This window comes from Benincasa hispida, chromosome 11, assembly GCF_009727055.1.
Source record: "Benincasa hispida cultivar B227 chromosome 11, ASM972705v1, whole genome shotgun sequence".
Classification (NCBI taxonomy): Eukaryota; Viridiplantae; Streptophyta; class Magnoliopsida; order Cucurbitales; family Cucurbitaceae; genus Benincasa; species Benincasa hispida.
In genome coordinates, this window is record NC_052359.1 from 70,920,690 (window position 1) to 70,948,254 (window position 27,565).

Below are 27,565 nucleotides of genomic sequence, written 5' to 3' on the forward strand. Positions count from 1 at the left end.
GTGAGAAGAGATATTCTATACAAAGAAGTTTTTATAAGAGTGGACCACGAAGTGACTAGTCTCATTATGTAACACCGTTCATAATAGAGACTTACATTTCACCAGGATGACCATAGGTGACATGACCTGAATCCTAAGTGAGTTGTGAACTCCTGCCTATGAAGGCGGTCATTTAATTTGTATGGGTGAGGGTGGCCAGATCGCCGACTCAACAAGCCTACCATTTTGGGGATTCGTTTGATTGGGGAGTTGGAAACACAGCTACATAAGAAGGAATTCACTTCCTTCCCCAACGTTGGGGTAAGTAGATAAATTGCTCCCTTAAAGGCTGATTCCGGGGCTTGAACAATGTGGTGCCACACCCTTTTCTGGCCCGAGAGGGGTTTGGTCATAGTTGGACTATGATTTATTGTTTATTAGAGGGATCAATGGTACTTAAGAAGTTAGATGTAACTATAGAGGCAAAACGGTAATTTTGACCCAGTTGTACTTACGAGCAATTTGTGAAGGGTTTTCGTACTGTTGATTGGTTATATCCAATGGACACAGAAATATACTTGTAGTATGAAGAGTGTAGCTATCATTTTTAGTAGAGTGCCCGACAGTTAACAGATGGTGAATATTTTAATTAAAGAGTTTAATTAATTATTTACGTACCGTTAGAACTTCAAGCTACAGGTCCATGAGATCCTCTATATAGCTCGACGAGAATTATTGAGAATCAATTTTTGGATTAATTTGAATTGTTCAAATTAATTGAAGGAATTAATTATATGTGATATAATTATTTTAATCTAATTATATATGATACAATTACTATAATGCATTTGATACATTATAATATAAAATTTATTAGAGAGGAAATAAATATTTGAATATGTTTCAAATATTAATCATGTGAATTGGAATCATATAATCAAATTTAATATAAATGTGATTTATATTAAAGTCATTGGTGAGAGAGAATTGGAACTATAGGTTTTATTGTATATGATACAATATAGAAACCATATGTTATATATTATATTTGATACAATATATAGTTTTAATATATATAATTATATAATATGAATTGTTGATTAATATGAATATATGTATTAATTGTTTTATTTAAAATAACTTATTTTATTTATTTATTTATTTTTAAAAATCATTAATTTTGGGAGGGAGTTGTTACTCCCTTCCCATTTTTTCTCTCTACATAATGAAAGTGGGAGGCAGTTCCTTCATTCTTCTTCTTTCTCTTGGAAAGGTTTTATAGAAGATTCTGTAAGTTCTGTAAGTTCCAACTTTTCCCTTCCCAATTTCCTCCTTTATACTCTCTCAATCTCCCTCTTCCAAAATAGCTAAAGCACACATAAATTCTTGGATTCTCACCCAGAGAGTACAATGGTTTCCTTCGTGGTGGTGTCTTTCAGATCGAGGGTTTTATAATTGAAGAACGATTTTCAAAGGTAAGGGTTTATGAAATTCATTTTTACTTTTCTATAAATTTATTCCTAGTTTGCTGTATTTTAATCAAATGCCTACATTTTTCTGTATGTTTGTTGTAAAATCATTGTTCTGTAAATTTGGGTTTTTGTGTCCGATCCTGTTTTCCACTCAAGGACCTTCAATGGTTCTTTTACATATAACGTATTTTCAAGACTTAGATTGTTATTTGCATCAGTCAAGCAGGAATTCCCAACACATACTATTTGCAATTTATTTCCATTCCCAACACTAACATAGTCATTATCTGAATATTCAATAGGATTAGAGATGTTGGAGTAGTCCATTGTCACATGGTTTGTTGTGCCGCTATCAACATACCATGCTGAATCACTTACTGTCTCAATTGTAGCAAAAGGATTTGTGTTTTGAGCAGCAACAAAAGCAACAGGACTTTGATTCCCATAAGCATTTGAGTTAGGACCTCTTCTGTTCTGATTTGTATTTCCATTGAACTCCTTATTAAACCTATTATAGCAAACAACGGTAGAATGACCATATTTGCCATACATCTAACAAGTTGGCTTGTTACCTCGTCCACTACTGCGACCTTGACTCCCGCTGCCTCCATTGTTGAAATTGTTACCTTCCCGTCGACCACTGAAGTTAGATCGACTTATGTTGTGGTGATACTGATTGTTGAAATTTTTGTGACACCGATTGCTTGGTGACCTTAAGTCGTTGAGGTTTCTGTTTTGTGCTATATTCATTGCACCATTGCTAACAACATTTCCATTATTCCTCAGAGTATTTTGATGTTCTAGTCATTTCTCATAGAGGAGAAGTTTAGATTGCATGTCCAACCATGAGATATCCGGTTTTCCTTGAATCATAGCAACACATTGTACATTTCATTGTGGCCCACACTACAAGAAATAGCACTTCTCTCGATGCCCTAAATCGCCGAAAAATGGTGGAAACTGCGTCGGGAGATACTCTCCCGACGACAGATGGATCGTCGAGAGTTTGGTCGAGAAAAATCCGTTGGGAGAGGAACTCCCAACACATAAAACAGGCCGTCATGAGTTGTTCTAAAACTCCCGACGTGCTATTCTATGCATCGGGAGTTCTAGAACAACTCCTGACAGCCTGTTTTATGCGTCGGGAGTTTTAGGAACATAGAACTCCCGAGCGCTATTCTATGCATCGGGAGTTTTAGAACTCTCGACAACCTATTTTATTTGTCGGGAGTTACAGAAACTCCCGATGCGCTAAAATAAGCATGGGGAGTTCCTTCATTGGTTGAATATTGACTTTTAAATTTTTTTTAATTTGTAATTTGTAATTTTTTGAAATTTGATCTGAATAACCTGTAAAGCATCATTAACCAACTCAAACAGATTCACATAATAAATAAAACAAAGAAAACGAAGTTCATACTATAACAAATAAATGAAAAAGTTACAAGATTCTACAATAAAACAAAGTGGATACTAAATAAAAGAAATTTGTTTTCAGAAATACATAGAAGAAATAAAATGAAAACAACGTCAATAAATACAAAAAAGAAAACAACGTTTGGAACATAGCATCTTGAACAATCATCCAACCTCATCTCCGAACAACATCCTACAATAAAACAAAAGCATTCAAATGTCATAATCTTTTATAGAAAAGAACGATTATAACCAAACGAACACACCCCCCACAACACGTTCAAACTTCATAAACATCCATAAACACACAAAAACTCCAAGTTGAACGGTAGAACAAGTAAAACGAGTATAATCAAACTCTACTCACCCCCACGACATTTTCGACGCTCATAAATATAAAAAAAACATAAGAAAACCTACAAGTTCAACTCCAAAACGATGATAACCGAACTCTACCCACCCCCACAACATATTCAAACTTCATAAACAAGAACGAACACACATGAAACTCAAACTTTCTCCCCAAAATAATCTAAACCAAACTCGACCCATCCCCACAACACATTCAAACTTCATAAACATTCATAAACACACAAAAACTCCAAGTTCAACGATAAAACGAGCAAAATGAGTATAATCAAACTCTACCTATGCCCACATCAAACATGAAGCTTCTCATAAACATAAAAAAAAAAACCAAAAAACCTACAAGTTCAACTCTAAAATGATTATAATTGAATTCTACCCACCCCCACAATATATTCAAACTTCGTAAACAAGAGCGAACACACATAAAACTCAAATTTTCTCCCAAAACAATCTAAACCAAACTTGACCCACCTCCCACAACACGTTCAAACTTCATAAACATCCATAAACACACAAAAAACTCCAAGTTTGACCCACCCCCACACACAATAATGACAAAAAACACATCAAAATCCAGTTGTTTGGCTGCCATAACTGCAGAATAGCCAACAATTCTTTATCATAAAGCTACTAAGACATAACTACTTTGCTACCATAACTGCAGGATAGAAATATATTAGACAACTAAACAATGAAGTAATCACACCTAATTCGATGGCCCTCCTCTCTGTGATCGTATCATGTCTTCAATCATTTTTTTTTTCATTTCTTCCATTTGTCATGCATGATTCTCTTTCATTTGTTTTTTAACGTCTTCAAGTTCCTTAATCCTCGACTGAGACTGTTCGAAATTGGTTCTCAATTCCTTCACCTCTATCTTCGTTCCTTTAGTAGATGACGAACTCAATGAGCTGCTACCCCTTATTGACTTAGGTTTAGGGCCCCAATCTAGGCCTTTTGAATATCTGGGTCATCTATCCAAAACCGTTTCACAGATTTCATTCCCTGTTAGTGGTTGAGAACCTTTTGGAGTGGGGTTGGATTGTAATTCTAACATTTGATTCTGGACATATTAATTAAATGAGTAAGTACGAGTGACTGGAGTTAAAAATGAAAAACAACACGAAAGTAAAACAAAAAAAATGTTACATGTGCATTTTCAGCTGCCTCGTTCACGAACTTGCCACCTTTAGAGTGTGTTTCCCTAAATAGGTCAACATGTCCTATTTCTCGACCTTTCTTTGCCTGCAACTCTGATTGAATTTGCAGGAACGACTTCGATCCGCCTACATGGTCGAACTGTAATTTCTCTCTATTCTTCCTGTTCGTCTCCGACATTTTCTACATTTGAATAAAAATAATAATAATAAAATATTTTATAATAGTAAATGCAGTAAATGATAAATGCCCTAAATTATTCTAACCTGAAACACTTCACTCTCGAAGCGATCACACAAAAAATACCAATCTTCTGGTCTATTTTTAAGCTAGCTAGGCAAGTTGGCACGTGCTTGCTGAGGATTGCGAAATTTCTTGTAATGTCTGCACAAATCTACTCTAAATTCTTTGAAGGAGTTTTCATTTGATGTTCTGTAAAATGGTTAAGTCGTTGACTGGATAGATCAAGCATGAAATGAGGCTACAAAAGAATAAAAGAAGAATTAACATATATGATGTTCATGACTCTTAGTTTACAATTGACTCTAAAAGAATAAACTTATAACTTACCAACAATTGACTCTTAGCCAATTCTATAAACATGTTTGAAACCTTAGAAAAAATACGACATCATATTGGAAATGCAGATCTCACGGCGACACCAATCGCATTACTAAATCTTATTGAATGTTGAGAAATCGGTTTCGTCTCCCCCTCATTTATCACGATTGGAATTCTGCCATGTTTTTGGACGTATTTTTCCAACTTCGAAAATGCCCGCGTTTCCTCCGAGTGGATGCCGAGCTAATATCTGAGGAATAAAAAATTTAAAATAGTTTAGGATTTATTTCAGTTAACTGAATATATTTCAAAATATACTAACCTGAAGTGTCACCCATAGAAGATCCCATGTTTCTTAGATATATCTTTTGCTCCTAGAATTCTTCATTAGCCTTTTGTTGCTTATTAGGGGTTGACATCGTATCTATACAAACATAAAAAAGACAAAACAGTATAAAATTAATATGAAATACGTGTAAACAGAGAAAGAGAATTGAGTAGATACATGATTACTCATCATCGTCATATAAATCAAATTATTCATCAACATTTGAACTGTTATTGGGAGGTAATTATTCTTCATCATCATTTATAAAGTCATCATTGCCATGTCGAATAATTGGTCTTTCCAAAACTATAGGATCAACGTCAACTCTGCATAAAGTAACCTCCTCAATGGTTTCACCCACTTAGACTCCACCGACAATTTCTAGTAAATCTAGTTTTGCATTTTCAACATCATCAACTTCCGATACATCCCACATTCGCTTATTTTGGACTACTTGAACAACTTTCCAATTTCTATCATATTTTATGTCATCGATGTAAAAGACTTGTTGTGCTTGGATAACAAAGACGAAAGGCTCATTGACTTACCAAAAGTGTGATATATCGATCGATTTGTATCCTAAATCTACATGTATCCTATTACTTTTGTTGTTATCTGTGTCAAACCATCTACACTTGAACAAAAAAACACGTCTTCTATTCGCATATTGGAAATCTAGTACTTCGTCTGCAACACCGTAGAAATTGTTATCCACACTTCCATTCCCACTGATCTCCTTGGCCATTAGGACTCCACTATTTTATGTAGTTCGACGATTATCACGCTCTATAGTGTGAAATCGTACCCCATTAACAATGCATCCATTGTAAGAGTGCACCTTAGACAAAGGTCCCATTGCAAGTGAAATCGGAGATATCTTCTCTCATGTGTCGTTGTAGAACCTAATAATTAATTATACATTAAAAATGACTACAAAAAATGAATCATCTCTAAAATTCCAATACTATGTATACCTAAGATCTGAACCAATGGGGAAATTTGTGTTGATGTCTTATATATAAGTGAGAGTTGCTTTTAGCTTCACGACGAATTAACCTCAAGTGTTGCCTAGAAAATTGATCATTTGAAAGTTATATCAAAGTACTTATCCTAGAACTTAGAAAATTATAAAGTTTGAAACGTACTTGTGATAGTCTGTTATTTCTTTACAATTATTGAGAATGTACCAATGTGCGATATGTTTTTCCTCCACTGATAGTGTCCGTAAAGTTGACTCCCCTAATGGTCGTACCCTCTGCCTAAATAATTCAAATTCACCAAATATCTCATGATCGGGAATGTTATCATCATTTCGTTCATCTCTATTGAATCTTGTTTCAATCCCACTTAGATATCGCGAGTAGAAGTTCCATGATTCATTCATGCATATGCTTCCGCTATAGACCCCTTAAGACGTGCTTTGTTCCGTACAAATTGTTTTAATGTTCGTAAACTTCTTTCAATAGGATACATCCAACTGTAACTAACTAGACCCACCACTTTGGTTTCATATGGTAGACGAACAACAAGGTGTATCATTACATCGAAGAAGGCAGATGGGAATATTTTCTCCAACTTACAAAGTATGACTATGATCTTTGCTTATAGTCTGTTCAAATCACTTACACATATTGTTTTTGCACATAAGTCGCGAAAGAATGTACACAATTCAACAATATCAGTGGATACATTCTTCGGTAGGTATGCTCGAACACCAATAGGGAGTAGTCTGTGAAGTAACACATGACCGTCGTGTGTTTTTAGCTTTGGTATTTTTCCATATTTGTCATTCACATATCGTGATATGTTAGGCACAAATACATCAGGAAATTTCATTGATTTCAAATACTTACAAAACGAAATCCGTTCACTATTAGTTAATGTGTACGTTGCATGTGGTTTTACAAATATGTTATCGACCTGTATCAAGTGTAGGTCCTTTCTTATCTTCAAATCTTGTAAGTCTAATCAAGCGTTCATTGTATCCTTTGTCTTTCCTTCAATAAAACAATGTCCCACCAAATTGTCGCATATATATATATTTTTAATATGCATTACATCCAATTTATGTCGTAACAATAGTCTAAACCAGCATGGAAGTTGGAAAAAAATACTTTTCTTAATCCAGTTTAGAATTCGTTTTCTTTTCTTATCTTGCTTCGATGGATGTTTGCTAAGCATAGAAAAGTTTTATTTGTTGTAAAGTCTCTTCTCCATTCATTACGACTGGAGGAGGTCTACGTTCAACTTTTTCATCATGTTGCCTACTTTAGTGCCAACTATGATTATCTGGAAGATAATGTCGATGTCTCATAAATGATATTTTTCCTCTTATCCCGAAAGACGAATTATCTTCTTTACATATTGGACATGCTTGATAACCTTTTGTACTCCATCCAGATAGGTCACCGTACGCAGAGAAGTCATTAATAGACCATAATAAGGTGGCATATAGTTGAAAAAACTCACCAGTAATAGAATCATAAGCTTGCACACCAATTGTCCATAACTCTTTCAACTTTTCAATCAACGGCTGCAAGTAAACATCAATTTCCTTTCCAAGAGATTTTGGACTAAGTATGAGCAAAGACACAAACATCATAGTAAATTTGAAAGATATTTTTAATTAATTATAGCCAATCAAGTCAATAAATCCCTAACCTTAAGAATTAAAAGGAAAAAAAAAAGACTCAATCCACCAAATTACAGAAATTGTAGCTTCCACAATCCACAATCCATAATTCACAATAACATCCACAATTCACAAAATTGCAGAAATTGTAACGTAATGAAATGAGTCAATCTCAATTAGGGCAACAAGGAAGGAAAAAAAAAACCTATGCAAGAAACATTAGATTTAATTTAAAGAACAACAAGAGAGATAGATGCTAAATGACAATAAATCAAAGCAATAGTAATCAAATTTCAAATTCATGATAAATTAAACAATGGCTTGAATTCGCAAAATAAGAGAAAGGAAATGAAAGAGATGTGGGAAAACCTGTTGAAAACTTGTGAAGGACACCGGAGCAGCGGACGACACGTGAACAACGAAGATCTGCAAAATGAACGGCAGAGATCTGCAAACAGTAGAGGCATGCAAAAGGAAATGAATGGCGAACAAGGGGAGATCTACGAACGGCAGATGACCGGAGATCTACGAATGGTGAAGGATGGCGAATGGCAAGGCACACGAAGAGATGTGAACGGCGACAGGAAACGATGAAGAGATGCAAACGGCGATGACAACGGTAGCGAGTGACGACGACATGCGATCGGATTGACGGTAGGCGAACGGTAAGGCAGGCGACACAGGCTAGGGTTTCAGATTGAGGTTAATAGGGAAGAAGGGAGGCTGCGATCTGGGTATATACCAGGTCAGATTTTCCAACGGCTATCGATGACCGTTGGGAGTTCCTAAGGAACTCTCGACGATTAAATCACCACGTCGGAAGATAGATCCTATCTTCTGATGGTCCCTTAGTGCGTCGGGAGATAGGTTCTATCTCCCGACACGGTGATTTAATCGTCGGAAGTTCCTTAGGAACTCTTAAAGGTCCCTTACGTTGTCGGGAGAGACCTTATCTCCCGATGACTGAACTCCCAATGATGGATTTAGGCGTCGGGAGAGCTTCTTTTTCTTGTAGTGCCAAAAGTACCTGAGAAATCAAAGCTCGCCTAGGAACAAGACTATCGACTTAACCAAGATTGTTAGCATTAGTTTTCATATTACGTAAGTAATCCTCCATTTTAGAGTTACCTTTCCGAGTGGTCTGAAACACTTGACGAAGAAAATATTCTTTAGCCCTAGAATGAATGTTGAACAGGTCTTGAGTTGCTTCCCACAGATCCTTGGTGTTATTGAAACCCATTAGTTAGGTTGCTACTTCTAGTGTCATAGAATTATAGAGCCATCCCAATAGTAGTAGATCTATGGTGACCCACTGTCAAATTGTGGATTCACCATTCTTCCAGTCGTAGAGCTTAACGACACTCCTTAGTTCCAAAGGAAACTTCAGCAACAGAGGCACTTGTTTCTCCATCAGTTGAAGAAATAAATTTTGGGGAACACGGTTTCTCACCTATAAGATACCCCTCCAACTTATAACTCTTGAGAATAGGAAGAGCTAAGGTTTTTTCGCAGCAGATAGTTTCCACGATCCAATTTTATTGTAGTAATTTGATTCAAGAGCTGATTTAATGGTGGGTTGCTATTTTTGGTGGAAACTCTAGTAAAGGTGGCATTTTCCATACTACTTTGATGCCAAGAAAAAATATAGAGATTTTATGAAATTAGGGAGAAATTTTCTTTGATATTTCACTCAAGGAATCAGATGATTTTGGTACAATTTATACAGGGGAAAACCCATTCAATTAGGGTGAAAAATAATTCAGAATAAAAGCATAGAAATTATATTGATATACGGATGGACCCTTTTCATTGGTTAGAGGAATATTCCCTTGAACAACCTTCTAACTTATTGGAGCTTCTGGAAGATGGTGATGTGGATTTTCCTATTTGATGACTTGTTAGTGACCTAGCATGTTTTGAAGACACGTTGACAGTGTTGATTTGACAATTCACTCTAACACACACAATATACAGACCTTACAAGTTTCCAAGGTTTAAAACCTAAAATTCTACATTTTCCAATCTTCCATTTAAAAGTAAATGAAACCCTATTTGAAGTAGTTTAGAGTCTCTGTCCCTTAATGAAACTTGATTTCCCTCGACTTCACTTAATGCAACTTCTTTGGTTGGTAAATTTGGCCAGCATGTATGGTTCTTTCTTGATAACTTTCTTAAAATTTATCTGACATGATTGAATTCATTTGTTCGTATCAAATAGAGTGGGGGATTCAAACTCTGACAGTTGATGGTATATGACTTAGCTAGTTGAACTATGTTTTAAATTAGTATGAATGAATGCTTAAATTGGTTGATAGTAACCTTACATTACATTAAAAATAGTGAATTAAAAAAAAAAAAAAACTCTTTTGGTCTCTAGGTTTTGAGTTTAGTTTCTATTTGGTCTCTATGTTTTAAAATCAAACACTTTTATCCTGAGATTTCAATAATGCTCAATTTTAGTCCCTGAGATAATAGAGCCACTAATGACTTAATGGAAGAGTGACTAAGATGATGACTGGACTAATTTTAAATTAGTATTTTTTCGTTAAGTCACTAATGGTTTTGTTATTTGAAGGACTAAAAAATTGAGCATTATTGAGATCTCAGGTATAAAGTGGTTAGATTTTGAAACATACAAATAGAAACTAAATTCAAAATCCTGGGACGAAAAGATATTTTTCTACTAAAAAAATTGAATTACTAAAGTTGAGCCATTTTTAAAGAACCCGAAATAAAAAGCACGACGACAATTGGAGAGCCAATTAAAAAAAAAAAAAAAAAAACTTTCTTTTCCTTTTGTTCTTCACATATGTGACCGAATCCATTTGATTTTTAAAAGTAATTACTAATCCTTAATTTTTTTGATAAATTTTTCATCAATTGTGACCAAGGTTCTAAGTGCCGACATTGAAAATGTTGGTTTCTTCAATTGAAGTAATGATAAAAATGTTAGATGTCGACGAAAAAAAAATTAGAGGTTTCAATTCTATGAAAATGTCTATAGAAGTATTGAGAAAATATCAAAATCATTAGATATTTTTCAAAAACAAATATAAACATAAAAAAATTCATAAAATATATTAAAAAAATAAAAGGAATATTTTACTCATTTGAGATAAATTTTGTTATTTTTTGTCGGTTTTTCTATGACATCATGGACCTCTGGATTAACTCTCGTGAATTAACTCAAATTTATTAAAATTGAGAAACCAAATTATTAAAAGAATGATGTGTTCTTCATATTTTCAAAATGGTGAATGATATAATGTTGGTCACTTTTAACTTAAGATTGTATGTTTGTTGTGTCCTCTTCCATTAAAAAAGTTTCATATTACTAGAATAACATCACTCTAAGTATGTATGCGTGTATATATATATATATATGTGTGTGTTTTTATATATATATATTAAACAACCTAAATATATAGTTAAACTAGTTAAAACATATGTCCAAATAAAAAAGTTATAAATTCAAATTCCTTAAACTAGTTAATTTCATCTACTAAACAATATTAGTATTTACACCAACATTAACATCTCAAAAAGCTTATGCCCCGTTTGGTAGTCATTTGATTTTTTGTTTTTGTTTTTTAAAATTAAATCTATTTCATCTAGTTTTTTTAATAATGATTTGCATATTTCTTAAGTACAATGATTGAATTCGTAACCAAATTAAAAACAAAAATAACTTTTTGAAAGCTAGTCTTTTTTAATTCTCAAAATTTGGCTTGATTTTTTAAACTATTGGTGAAAAATAGATAACAAATGAAGAAATTTAAAGGTGGAAGTAGTATTCATAAGATTAATTTTAAAAAACAAAGTGATTATCGAACGATGTCCTAATTAACAACAAACACACAAATGGATAATTTAAGAAGTAATTAAAGTAAAAATATTAGTTATTTACTATATAGTAACAAGCATTTTAATGTGAAATAAAATTTCTAAATCTGTCTCCAACACAAGTTTATTGTCCTGAAATCAATTATATATTTTTAGTATAAGATAAATATCCCATTTGAAGTCAAAGATAGTTGGTGGTTTGGTATACATTATTTTCATTCACACATTAATTTGCAGCTAACTTGGACTATCTTCCTCCAAGCAAAATGAGCTATTTATTGTTCTATTACTTTATATAACATGAACCCTTTTCTCTTACCTAAAAAAATAATTTACATAAACAATTATATCATAAACTTTTTTAGTGAGAAAAAGCTAGCCAATTGTAGCTTTACACAACCTTAGCCTTTTGTCCTTTAGCTTCTTTTGCATCTCATTGTTTGATTTTTTTTCTTTTCTCAACACAATATCTATATTGCTTAGATGAACATTTGCTTCAATAATCTATCACTTTTTTTTTCCTCTACATATAGCCTCATTTATTATTCTTTCAATTATCTCAATAATCTATCAAATTTTTAATCAATAAATATAGTGAAAGGCAATAAAAATTTAGTTTCTCTTGTTTAATCTCATTTTAAATGACAACAAATCATACTATTTCTCAAGTTTGAATACTCTTACTAACTCGTCCATTTTTCTCATATATAACACAAATTTAAGAAACATTTTTAAGAAATGAAACTTCTCTTGAAAAAAGATAATTGTATTTTAGATTTTTTTGAGTATTTTTCTAATGCAATTTTAAATGGAGTGAGACATAATTTTTTTAGTTGCTGGTAGCCAAATTTAAACATCCTTCAACATCCCGAGAATCACTTAGGGATGACAAAAAATCACACATTAACTCCAAATTTGTCGAGATTAATTCATAATCACTATTTGTTCAAAAAAAAAAAAAAATCCACACTCACTAAAGTACAAAAGTTTATCAACCATCAAACATTCACGCCCTATTGGGGTAACAATTTGATTTTTTTTTTTTTTTTTTTTGAAAATTAAGCCTATATCATTCATATTTCTTACAATGATTTGCATCTTTTTAAATACAATAGTTGAACAACTTTTTGAGAACTACTTTTTTTAGTTTTCAAAATTTGCTTGGTTTTTTAAATGGTTAGTGAAAAGTAGATAAATAAGGAAGAAATTTGATAGTGGAAATAATGTCCATGTGCTTAATTTTTTTTTTTTAAAAAAACAAAATGGTTATCAGATGTCAAAAACTAGCCTATAAATGTATGTATAAACAATTTGATCAACCCGACAATCTATGCTTTTTTTTTTCCTTAAAAAACAATAATTTATAATAATTTCAATCTCACGTAAAACATGAGCTCGATTTGATAGCCGTTTTTTTTTTTTTTTTGTTATATTGTGCTGATTTCTATCTTCCATTTAAATTATTGTCAAATTCCCCCCAAACAACACAAACTACATTTTCTTTTCTAGCTTTCAAAAATGGACTCAGATATTAATGAAAAATACTCATAAAAGTGGATAACGAGAAAGTTGTATTTTTAGATTTAATTTTTTAAAAAGATAATTATAATGACTAATGTTTTAGGACTAATAATTGTGCAACAATATTTTTAACGAATGGTAAATATAGTAAAATCTATCCGTGATAGACTCTATTGTTGACAAACTTTATCAGTGGTATAGTCTATTATTGATAGATTCTGAACGCTGAATTTAAATTTTGTCATATATATACTGATAACACAAGTTTTGAAAATTGTTTTTTTTTAAAAAAATAAAATTAACCAAAAATTCAAATATTTCTTTAATAAAAAGGTGTATGGTTAAAAATTTGAAAGTAAACCATACATAAATTTCAAAAATATAAACCTAGAAATGAAATATTATATATCAAAATGGAACCGAGATGATTATTAAAGGAAGTTTTTGTTGAAAATTTCTTTATCATGGGACTCCACACGTCTATATTTAATGTGTTATTGTTTTGCTATCTCAAATTATTTTAACATTTGTATAAAATAGTGTTTATTAATGAGGCATGAACAAAAACGTATCAACAACTGTTATTCTATTAATTTTAGTTTGATGAGTGGCCTTAGAATTAAATTATAACGAGAATAGTTTTTTATTTCATTCATTATGATCGACTAGAAGGAATTTATGATCTCCAATGTGATATAGGTTTACTTCAATTTTTCTCTCATCCTCGTCATTGAGAATTGCTTCTTCTTATAAAAGGAGGAGAAACTAAATAGATAAAGTGCAAAGAAGAACACGTGTTCTATCTAGACTTTATCTATCTACCTATTATTTCGACTTTTATATTATATATATATATATATATATATATGAGAATTTTGAACCTAATCTAGATGGCCAAACAGAACGCAAACAATCAGCCGAATAAATCGAAAGCAGTAAAGAACAAACACCAAGATTATAGTGGTTCGACCAATTTGGTCTACATCCACTTTGAGAACCAGCTTGAATTAATTTTATTATGAGCAATGAGGAATTTAAAATTACAGATAATCAACAATAATCACCAACATGTAATTTTGATACCCAATACCGAGAGATCCGCACAAGACGTCGCCTCTAAAACCGAGAACAATCCGCTAGAAATACAACACAAATCAAGTGCACTAACTCGCCTCTGACCGACGAACCATGCGCAGACCTGCGCGTATCTCTCTATCACTGACAATCGATGTACCCACCGAAACCAAGACACCCGCATGCGAATGAAAACCACAGCCACTGACAGACCCACAGTCGGATGAAACCAGCCGGACGAAGACAACCAGCGCTCACTGACCAGCGAACCACGCGCTGAACGATAACCAGTCGTCGCCTTGCTTGCACGCTGTCAGAGAAGACCCACACGGTCGAACACCACTCTCGGGTGTTTCTCCTTCGAAAACTACGGCTGCCTCTCCCTTTTTCGTTTTTTTTTTTTATAAAAAACAACTGCTGCTCTCTTTTCTTCTCAAGGTCACGATTTTTCAGCCCTAAGAGAAAGATGGGTTCAATTATAAAAATGTCATATCCCCATAATTATTAGAATGCCATTGGGCCTTTAATTTCACCAAAAACTCAATAAAACCTACTTAAATACCTTGTTATTTTCTACAAATCTCCCTCATAACAAGAATATTTAAGTGCCAAGTTGATTCTCCAATCTCCCTATCATCCAGATTTAATAATTAACCCATCTAATAGGTATTTAAACCTATGGGCTGGAATAACCTTGGTTAACATATCTAACAAATTCTCAATTGTGTGAACCTTGACCAGTTCAACATCTTTCTGGGCCACAACTTCTTTGATAAAATGAAATTTGACATCGATATGCTTAGACTGTTCGTGATGAGATGGATTCTTCGCAAGATGAATAACACTCTGGCTATCACAACGGATGATAGGAATGAACTCCTGCAATAACAACTCACCAACTATCCTTTTCAACTACATTGACTCTTTTACAACTTCACCCACTGAAATATACTCTGCCTCAGTAGTAGACAAAGCAACAACTGACTGTAGAGCAACCTTCCAACTGACCACATTACTAAACAAATGAAAAATGTGACCTGATAAAGACATTCTTTTATCAAGGTCTACAGCGTAATCTACATTTGTGAAGTCTTCCAACAGTGCTGATTTATCACAATTCCTGCTAAAACATGATACACTGGCACTACCTTTCAAATATCGAAGCACCCATTTAACTACATTCAAATGCTCCTTCCCAGGATTTGACATAAACTTACTTATCATACTCATAGCATATCCCAAGTTAGGCCTAGTACAAATCATCAAATACATAATACTTCCAACAACATTACAATAGGGAATATTAGACATCTCTAACCTTTCTTGTTCAGTAACAGGACATTGAGACGAAGAAAGCCTAAAATGAGATGCTAAAGGTGTCAAAACTGCCTTACAACCAGACATATTATACTTCTCAAGCAGTTTATGCACATAACTCTCATGCAAAATGGTTAACAAACCTTTCTCCCTATCTCTTTTCACATCTATGCCTAAGATCCTTTTCAGTTTACCTAAATCTTTCCTCTCAAATTCACTACTCAACCATTTCTTGAGATCACAGATTTCAGAATAATCCTTAGATACCAAGATCATATCATCTACATACAAAAGTAGATAAATATATGTACCTTTCTGAGATAGTTTCCAGTACACACAGGCATCATATGAGCTTCTGTGAAGCCCCTTCTTCAGAATAAAGGTGTCAAACCTAATATACCACTGTCTCGGCGATTGCTTCAGTCCATAGATAGACTTGTGAAGACGACAAACCATGTCTTTCTTTCATTTCACCTCATAGCCCTTAGGTTGAGCCACATAGATCACTTCCTCCAATTCTCTATGAAAGAAAGTTGTGGTGATGTCCATCTGTTCAACAGACATATCAAAGTGAACAACAATAGATAAAATTAATCAAATGGACGAATGCCTCACCACCGGAGAGAAAATCTCATGAAAGTCAACTCCCTCCTTTTGAGTGTAGTCCTTGGCTACCAGTCTAGCCTTATACCTAGGCTTGTTGTCACAGCTTGATTTTATAAATCCACTTTGACTGAATGAGTTTCTGATTAGGAGGCCTTGGAACCAATGACCATGTATGATTCTTCTGCAATGAGAACAACTCTGCTTCTATAGCATCCTTCCATTGTTCCCTCGAATCAGATACAATTGCCTCCTCAAAAGTAAGAGACTCTACTTCAATACTGTCAACTGCACAAGTAAGAGCATAAGCAACTAAATCAGCATAACCATACCTCGTAGGAGCCTGTCTCACCCGCTGAGGCCTGTCACGTGTAATCTGATAGTTCTGTAGGTCACTGCTACTTGAACTTTCTTTACCGAAAGCTCCCTCATCAATCAATGTCATCTATAGTTGAGGCTGTCTACCATCAGAACTAGATGACTGATCACTAGATTCCTTGAACTAACTGATGGGTGCTTTAGAATCAATTCTAACCTCTGTTTCTACTTGATTAATTGCCTGCTGTTTCTGCTGCTCTTTGACACGAAATGGCATCTTTGTTTCATTAAAGGTCACATATCTGCTGATAATACATTTATTTTTGCCCTCTTCCAAGTACCAAAGTTTATATCCTTTAACACCCTGAGGATAGCCAATAAACATACATTTCAGTGTCCTCTTATTCAGCTTCCCCCTTAACATGAGCATAAGCTGAACGCCCAAACACTCTAAGATGATCCAAACTTGGAGCTTTTCCTGTCCATATCTCCGGAGGAGTCTTTAAGCCTAAAGCGGAAGACGGACTCCTATTAATGAGATAACAGGCTATTTGGGCATCTTTCCCCCAAAACTTCAAGGGTAATGAAGTATTTTTCAAGAGACATCTTGTACACTCCATAATTGTTTTGTTGAACCTTTCAGCTAAACCATTCTGCTGTGGAGTGTACGTAATAGTGAAATGCCTCGTGATTCCCTCATAATTGCAAAATTTATCAAATTTGTGATTCACAAATTCTAAACCGTTGTCTGTCCTCAGATACTTTACCTTCCTGTCTGTTTGGTTCTCAACCTACTTTTTCCATTCAAGAAATTTTCCAAAAGCTTCATCCTTCTTTTTTAGTGGATACATCCATACCTTCCTTGAAAAATCATCAATGATCAACATGAAGTATCTCGAACCTCCCATAGAAGGTACCTTTGTAGGACCTCACAAATCTGAATGAACATAATCCAAAATTCCTTTAGTAGAATGCTTCCCTTTCCCAAACTTCACTCTGGTAGACTTTCCCATTATGCAATGTTCACAAAATGGGAGTTCAATGTCTTTAACTCCTCCAAGCAAACCTTGTTGTGAAAGAGCTTGAAGACCTCTTTCACTCACATGAGCTAGTTTGTTATGCCATAACATAGACTTATCTGTTTCTTTCCCAGATGCAACAGTAACACTATCTGAAACTGCAGTACCCTCTAACACATAAAGGTCATTCCTCAAGGTCCCCTTTAACATAACCAAAGAACCCTTGATAATCTTCAGAACTCCATTCTTAGATTTATAAGAATAACCTGCTCTATCTAATTCGTCTAGAGAAATTAGATTTCATTTGAGTTCTAGAACATATCTTACATTAGTAAGAATTCTAATCATTCCATCATGTGTTGCAATTCGAACTAAACAAATTCCTTTTACATCACAAGCACCATTATCACCAAGAAAAACTGATCCCCCATCATTTTCCTGAAAGTCAATCAAGAAATCCTGATTAGGAGTCATGTGAAACGTGCACCCTGAATCTATGATCCAAGCATCTTGAATATCCCTGCTGGACACCATTAAGACCTCTACTGAATCATACCCATCAGTAACATTTGCTGCACTAGATCCCCTGCATGCTTGCTACTTGATGCTTCCTTGCTTTTATTCAAAGGGCAATTTTTCTTAAAGTGTCCTTTATGACATAGGAAACATTTTTTGGCTTTCCCCTTTGATTTTGACCTAGATCTCGACTTTTTTTTCCTTTTCCGTTCTTTTTCTCACTTCTGCCTCTGGCCATGAGTAATTCTCCGTCCTTGTGTTCCTTTTTAATCTCGAGGTTTCTTGTTCTTAAGGTGTCCAACACTATATCCATGGATAATGATTCCCGTCCATATTTAATAGTTGCCTTAACTTCTCGATATGATTCAGGCAATGAATTCAGAAGAATACCTACTTGATTTTTCATCCGACATCTTCTCACCGATGTTATTGAGATCAACTATAATCTTCTGGAATTCATCTAGGTTCTCTTCTAAGCCTTTACTAGAGTCCATCTTATATCCAAAGAATTTCTTTTTTAGATATAATTTATTTGCAAGGACTTAGTTAAATAAAGACTTTCTAATTTCTTCCATAATTCTGCTGTAGTAGTGGCCTCATCTACTAGCCTAAACACTTCATCTGACAAATACAGAATTATCGTCGAATAGGCCATCTCATCTATATCCTTTTTTCAGCTTCTGTAATTGTTGGTGGAAGGTCATTTTCGTCTAAGATTTTGGCTACCTTTTGTTGTACCAAACTAGCCCTAATCTTTTTCCCCCATAACCCAAAATCACCTTTCCCATCAAATTTAACAACTTCGAACCGTGTAGACATCGAAGCCATCTGTCAAATTAATTCCTCACAAAAAATTCTCCTGAACAAATAATATGCCAGCACACTACCACACACCCTCCTTGGATCGAATGGAGCTCTGATATCACTTGTGAGAGTTTTGAACCTAACTTAGATGGTCAAACAGAATGCAAACAATCAGCTGAATAAATTGAAAGTAGTAAAGACGAACACCAAGATATATAGTGGTTCAACCAGTTTGGTCTATATCCACTTTGAGAACCAGCTTGAATAATTTTATTACGAGCAATGAGGAATTCACAATTACAGATAATCAACAATAATCACCAATTTGTAATTTTGATACTCATTTTTTTTAATCAAAAACTGTTGCTGCTCTCTTTTCTTCTCAAGGTCACAATTTTTCAGCCGTAAGAGAAAGATGGGTTAATTTATAAAAATACCATTTGCCCATAATTACAAGAATACCATTGGACCTTTAATTTCACCAAAAACCCAATAAAATGCACTTAAATACCTTATTATTTTCTTATATATATATATACGCTTCTACTTTTAAAGTTTAATTTTTTTGAATTAGACATTGACTTTAAATTTATTGATTCGTAGTTCTTTAATATTCCTATCAATTTTAAGTAGGCCAACAAAGTCCTATATTAGTTAAGTTGGGTATTAAAGCAACAATACAAAACCCATTAATGTTATAATTATATATATTTTTGGTGACGTACGTTGGCTAGACAAAAAAACCTAGAAGAAGAATAAAAGCAATATCATATTTATATCTTTGGAAATAACAAAGCAATGGGAAAGAACATGTAATGGCACGTTGTTTGATTTGAATTTCACGTGGTGAGTCACATGAGATATATATTTATATTTATATATTTTTATGGATATTTATATTATTTGGTAATTTAGTACTCAATTTGCAAAGCTCTATGTAAATGAGTCAGAAGGCACAGTATTAGTCAATTCAGCAATCACATGCTCCTAATCATGTATCTTAAATACTTTAATTAATTATTATTATTTTTTTAAGAAAATAAATGAATCATACATTAGACAAAGATCTTCTCAATTTTCTTCTTTGTTAATATTTTATTTTTATTCAACGTAACAACTTTCTTTCTTTTTCCATTTTTGAAGATGTCCAATATATATCTATTTCTATATCTATATATACTTTCGGATTTCTTGATAATAAGGTTAATATCAAGAGATTAATTTTCTCTAATTTTCAATTCTCTTTGAAAGAGGTATAAAATATGGTATTTTTCTAAAAAATAAATTAAAATTTTAAAGGATTATTTTTAAACATAGAAAATTAAATGTAAATATTTTCAAATATAATAAAATTTTGTTTATATGAAGTGACTAATAGATACTAAAAGACTATTACCATTTATCTTTGATAGACACTGATAGATGCCTATCAATGTCTATCAGTGATTATCATTGATAGACGATGACATTTTACTATATTTAAAAATATTTTCAATAATTTTACCCTTTTAAATGTTTAAACGATTACCAAATTTTAAATCCAATTAAAAATTTGGGAGTATTGTAAAAGAGAGAATAGAATCACAACAATCAAAGCTGAAGTACAAATAATAACCTGATCTAATAAACCAAATAATATTATTCCTCTCTATCATAACATGAGAGAGGACAAATCAGGCCATAAAATTAATAAAAACCATCCATTTCCTCCATTTTTCACTGAAAAACTAAAAAGACATGAAGAAGAAGGCTTTAAACTGCAAATCTTTGTGCTGCCTTTTCTTTATACTTTTGATCCAAATCCTCAGCATTTCCTCCTCTTGTTTCTGCCATGAACTCCAAATTACTAACAACCTTTTAGCGACAATGGATCTAAGAAGAAGCTTTCCTAGAAGACTTCTTTTGGTTTCAAGAACTTTGAAGATGAAGAACAACTCCATTCAAGAGCCCAAGAAAGCTGTGGAACAAAGCTTCAAGAAAGTGCCCCCAAGTGGAGCAAATCCCATCCAAAATAAGTAATTTTGTTTTTTTTTTTCTTTTAAACTTTCGATCTCAAAAAAAGTAATGTCTTAAATTTTGAACTACGGTCATTTTGACCGATTAAGTAATAGAGTTCGAGATTGAAAGATGTCGCAGTTAAAATTATACCAGGTTAGGTTGGATGGGTTTTTCTTTTTCGTTTTTTAGGACTATGTTTTGCTCTTGTTTGTACATAAATTAGAAGTTGATTATAGTATTTTCCAAATTCTGTTCAAATTAAGATGTAGGTTTTTTCTTTGGAATTTGAACCTATAAACTTTCGATCTCAAGAGAAGGAAATTATACCTTAACTTTTACGAGCACTCTAATTAGAAGAAAGTCGTACGAGGTTGGATTGTTTTTTTTTTTCTCTTCTTCCTAGGATTACGTTTTGCTCATGCTTGTACATAAATCACAAGTTTCTTTAGGAAGGTAATGAGGTTTTTGTTTTTATTATTATTATTTGGATCAAATCTTTAATTGAGCTTTACATCTTATCATAATTTCTTGTTTAGTTCAATTGATTAATTATTTGATGTCATGTCACTGAGATTTTGATTTTGCTATTGATGTGGGGTTTTGGGGTTTTTTTTTTCACTTAATGGAGAGGCAATTTTAGAGAAGCAAAAGACTTATTGGGATGGAAATTTAAGGTGAGAATAGTAATGGGGGAGAATGATAATTTGGTGGTTTCAAAAGAAAAGAAAAGAAAAGAAATATTTATTTATTTATTTTGTAGAAGTATTTTCATAAATTGCTACCAATAAAAATACTTGTTCCTTCTACTAGTGGGAATAGGCTTTTGAAACCAGTGTCCTCAAGATAAAAATAAGGTAAGAATGAGTAGTTAAGTTATTAAAAAAAAGAAAAGAAAAACCATTGAGATGGATGGACAAATTACGTTTAAAATTAATTGTTTTGCCATTATTCAAACTTTGTTTTACTTAGATTATAGGAGTGCAACTAAAATCCAACCAACTAAAACCGATTCATCCGATTGGTTTGATGTTTTAGTATAAAGCTGAACAATTTGATTTGTATCTAGAGAAAATAAAAAATTATTGGTTCAGATAAGTTTTTCCATGGACCTATTGATGTCAACAAATGCGACTGTTATCTAAGAGAATCGTTCGTTTGACCAACGGACTATATGAGAAATACGAGATCTAGGCAAGCTACTAGAGTCCGCTCCCGAGGAAGAGCTAGCTTAGCAAATATCAAACTCGCATCTCTTTTATTCAAAAATTGAATAAGTGAAATAGTGCTGCGAGAGAGTCAGCAAAAAGGTAACCAGATACCTAGGACTTTGATATCTTTTGATCTTTTGAGCCATTGGAAGGAAGCCTTTACAGGAAAGCAAGACTCTTTTCCAAACCAAGTCCTCTTCTTCAAAAGACTTGCATTTGATCTTCTTGTTATAGCCACTTTGACGACTTTCTTTTTCTGATTGTAAAAGAAAAGTGTTTAGGGCCTTCAACCTTTTCTCCTCTAGACCGTTCAATCCAATTCAACTAACATAGATTCTGTATACTCGGGTTGACCATTTCCGAAAAGTGAACGGACAACTATCCTTCCCTTTCTCACAATGTTCCTGAACTTGCTAAAGAATCAAAGTGTGAATGACACTTCAAAGTGCTTCATGTTTGGGGTCGACGTGGGGAACTTCCACAGGTTTTTATTGAAAAAACCAATCAGAATCGAGTCGAATTGAATGTATATATATACCCTTGAAAATAGACTTCAATTTTAGCTACTTTTAATATTTTAAGGGTACATAGTTTAGAAAAAGAAAAATTAGACAAATTATTATGGTGCACGTAAGTTTGTTATTTAGAAAATGTCAAGAAAAAAAACAAAAATATCCAATTTCAATTTAAAAAAAATAGATCCAATTTTAATTTAAAAACAAGCAAAGAAAATTTCAAAACAAAAGCGAGTATAAAAATAAAAAAAGAATTTGAAGAGAAAAATGGCGTAAAGAATCGAGAACCTAAACTAATAACAAATCCAAACCGATTAGAAACCAATACATCGGGTTTTTTTTGTTTATTGGACATGAGTTTGGATTCCTTCTTTATAAAATCAATATATTTGGTTAGATTTTTGGTTGGTTCCTAAATTGACAAAACGAAATCGACTTTTACTCCTATTAAATAGTATACTTTCTTGTCACTTGTTATCACACAATGTTTAATCATTTCTATTAGTACAATTATTTTTATGTTTAATAAATAATGTCAAAATGAGATAATAAACCTGTATGTCTTATAAAGATTATGAGGTCCCAAACTCTCATATAAAGATAGAGATAACATCATTTTTTGTCTTTTAATATATATTATAGGTCAATTAAGCAAGATTACACATTAAGGTAAACAATTTCTTTGTATAGTTGGTAGGTAATGTCTGTCGAATGTGCAAATTTTATTAAAAAATTTACCCATCAATAAAAAGGGAAATATTGAAAATTTTCGTGTCAATTAAAGCTCTATTTTGTAACAATTTCAATTTATTTTTAAATTTTTAAAATTAAGTCTATTTCATCCTAACTTTTATAATGATATCCTATTTTTTATAATGATTTACATCTTTCTTATGTACAATGATTAAATTTTTCTTATGTACAATGATTAAATTTTTAGTAAAATTCAAAATATAAAAACAAGTTTTTAAAACTACTTTTTTTTTTTTTTAGTTTTCAAAACTTGACTACGTTTTTTAAACCATTAGTAAAAAGTAGATAATAGATGAAGAAATTTGGAGGTGAAAATAGTTGTCTATCGACTTAATTAAAAAAAATAAATAGTTGCCAAATAGGGTCTAAATTTGTTTAGATAAAGATTATTTGTAGATGAAGATTAAAACTTTATTGACTACTAATTTTCACCGAGTGTCAAGTAAAAAAAAACGATATTTTACTAGAGAAAAAGTAAGTTAGAAGGAAAGGAAATTTGTAGAGATATATAAACGACATATAATAAACAAGATTTTGAAAAATCGAAATAACTTTTTGGTTTAGGGACGGTTGCAAGACTGTAAAAAAATAATAGTGAAATTAGGCTCATAGACTAGAAATATGAATTTTGCAGGAAATGGCAAAATAACAAGTTCAACCCAATGGAAATAGTTGGATGACAAAAATACCCTTTCAGTTAAAAATGTGTGATTGCATCTAATAGTCGCTTGATTGTCATATGATTACAATCTAATTGCCAATAATATCAATTACTATTTGATTGTTGTCTTATTATTGTTTGATGGCTTTATTCCCCTTTCCACCCTTTTTCTTTTTCCACTTCTTCATATCAGATGAAGAGGAAAGTACAAATTTAGTCCAAGAAGTCGAACCTTTAATGAACTTTTTCTTTTTGGAGAAGGCAACATTTGCTTCCTCATTATTTCTTTCGACTTTCATTAAAAACTAAAAAATTTGTAGCTCATTAAGGAGGGTGGTGAGGTTGTAGTTAATTTGTAGCTAATAGACAATTCTTCAACCATCTGCACACTAAATATGAACTTAAGAGTATCATGTATGGCTTGTGAGGAAGGTTTTCCAACCATGTCACACAATGATTCCATGATCTGGCGTGCAGTGATCATGGTCTCGTGCTTTTTGGCTAGGACTTCATATAAGCCTACCAAAATATAGACCTTTGTCCTATCATTGGCCTTGGTCCACCTCTCATAAGTTTCACGAACACTTCGTGATGTGTTGTGTCTAAGGGCTAGAGGACATTCTTCTGTGAGAATGAATTTGAGGTCATCCACTACCAAAATCGTATTCATCGTATTTTTCCAAGTTGTATAATTTTCTCCAGTTAATTTTTCGGCGCCAAGCATAGTAACGATTGAGCTAGACATGTTGATACAAAAAAAAAAAAAAAAACTTATATTAGACACTTGTGCAAAAATTCATTTTCCACTTTAATCCAATTAGTTTAGCAAGATTAATGAACCCCAACATGATTGAATTTTGCAATGATACATTCAGTGATTTGGAATAAATGCCACCTCAAGGTGTACAATTATTCCTTATCACTGAAGTGAGATACTCTCAATCAAATATTATCCCAGCATAATTCCTTATTCATATAATATTTAATTACTATTCATTTGGTCAATAAATCATTAACTGCCTTAATGCTTTATCGTAAGTGTAACCCTTCATTTTCAACCCTATAACCCCACTCCAACCAGTCTGCCTCAGGGAAGAACATAATTGGTGCAATTGGTTATAGCGGTCTTATTCATTTCTGGAGTTTGTAATGTCTTCCCCATGCGAAAACCTTCCTAAGGGAGGGTGCACCCAGGTCACCATGAGGTCGAACATGAAAAAAACATTACAAACTAACGAAGGGGACTTCAAAATATGTTGTCACACGTCCTTCTCCCATTTAAAATAAACACTTTCTCCATTCACCTTGATATTGACCCATGCAAATATCTGTCTAAAGGAGGGTGCACCTAGGGCAGCATGAGGTCGAGCATGAATCTCACCCTGTGAACTCTTTAGAAGAACGTGGGTGGAAAAATGACATATCATATATATCTTTTTCCTCCCACTAAGTGTTCTACCTTTTTGGTTTATTAACTTAGAAAAAATAAGGCTAAATATTTTAACTAAGTCCTTGTTAAATTTGCTCAATATAGTGCTTATATTGAATAGTTTAACAATATGTGTTTTTGTTCATTAAACTCTTTTAATGAAATTAATCACTTATTGCATGCTTATAAAATATTTGCCCAATTCACTTTTTAGGTCTGTCCCAGATAGAGGTGTTCCATTTCCGTCAGCTTAAAACCTAGATAGAACGTTCTTTAGACAAAGGTCCCATATGGGTAATTATTTTATAAATTTAATCTTTTAACGAAGTTCATTTTAATCCTATTAAAACAAATTAAAAGATTAATCTTATTTCTAATCTCAATAGAAATGCGTTTAACATAAATCTATGTGAATTAATTATAAACCATTTAAAATTAATTTTTGATCTATGTTTGCATGCAACTCTTGAGATTATAGATTTTAATTCTAATTTCAATGAACTTATAACCTTTATAAAACAATGAATTTGTCAAAAACCTTTTTCGTTTGCATTATGATGACTTTGATTAAATATAACGTTTATATTAATCTAAGTAATGTCATGCTTAATGCAAAGTTCATTTTTCATCTAATTATAACGCTTACAATTATCATACATGAAAAATAAACATACATATTCATTTCTCTACATCATACATTATAACATTTATGATGCATGAATATGCTTACTCAAAACATGCATTCAAATATTATAACAATTATATTATAATGCATGAGCATGCTTATATTGATCATGTAACCATATAACTTTTATATGATGCATGATCATGTTTATCCTAAGATGAGATTTTAAAACTATATAGCATACATTATGCAACATATAAAACATATAGTTAAATAATACATCATATGCATATAAAACTACAAAAAAGCTATGATAGACCAAATAATGGCTCCCTAATTTTAACAAAATTAAAATTACAAAGGAAAGTTGTCATCCTTGCGTCGAAGAGACTCTTGCGATCAACTATTTGCCAGGTACCTTCCATGATGCACAAACCGAGATGAACAAAAGATTTTCACTGAACTCCACGCATGGCGGACAAAGTGCTCGACGCATGATGCCTCGTTCGCATGGGGAAGACATAAATAAATCCTCTGCTTTTCTTTGAAAAACTGGGCTTTGGATAATTCGTTTCTGACCTCGAACGATCCAAAAAATACAGACTCGATTGCAAAAATAAAATGCCCAAAAAATATACCCTTACATTGATCAAATCAACATAAAATTTTACAATCTATGGTGCCAATAAATAAAATTATCTATCAAGCAAACCACATACATTTTCAAGAAAATGCAGAAAAATAACCCAACTCATGAATTGATTTTTGTTTTAAAATAAAAAAGGAAATCAAAATGCAAGAAAATATTGGCTCTGATACCAATTGAAGGAATCGAATTCCCGCAAAAGCGTGTGAACGCTTTGCATTTTGACATTCGTTTTTATGGAAACAAAAACAGTAAAATAAAACATGCATTTGTAGGATAAACATTCAAATAAAATTATAAGCATGTAGAAAAGAGGAAGAAGAAAAGAAATCAAAACTCACCTTTGTTGATTCCTCTAGCTTTCCTCTTCCACCGTTATCAACAATCTCGAACTTATCCAAGAAGAAGGACACCACCAACAAAGTTACCTTGCAATTCTCTAGGATTCCAAAGAACTTGGAAGAGTGGTTTCCAAGAACTTTTGAGGAGAAAAATGGTAGAGAATTTTTAGAGAGAAGTTAGAGAGAAGGTAGAGGCTTGGAGGTTAGGTTTTGTGTCATAAAAACCCGTTTGCCCTAAATTGACCATAAAGATATATTTATATGGATAAGGGTTAACTCCTTCTCCAAGAATTTCTCTTTATACCCTTAGTGTTACTTAATTAAATGACCCTTATTTAATTAATTGACACATTAATTAAATAACCATATATTAAATACTATTTAATATACATTTCATTAATTATCATAAATATGATATATTTATACTAGCCTCCAATCTCCATTATTTGTTAATCAATT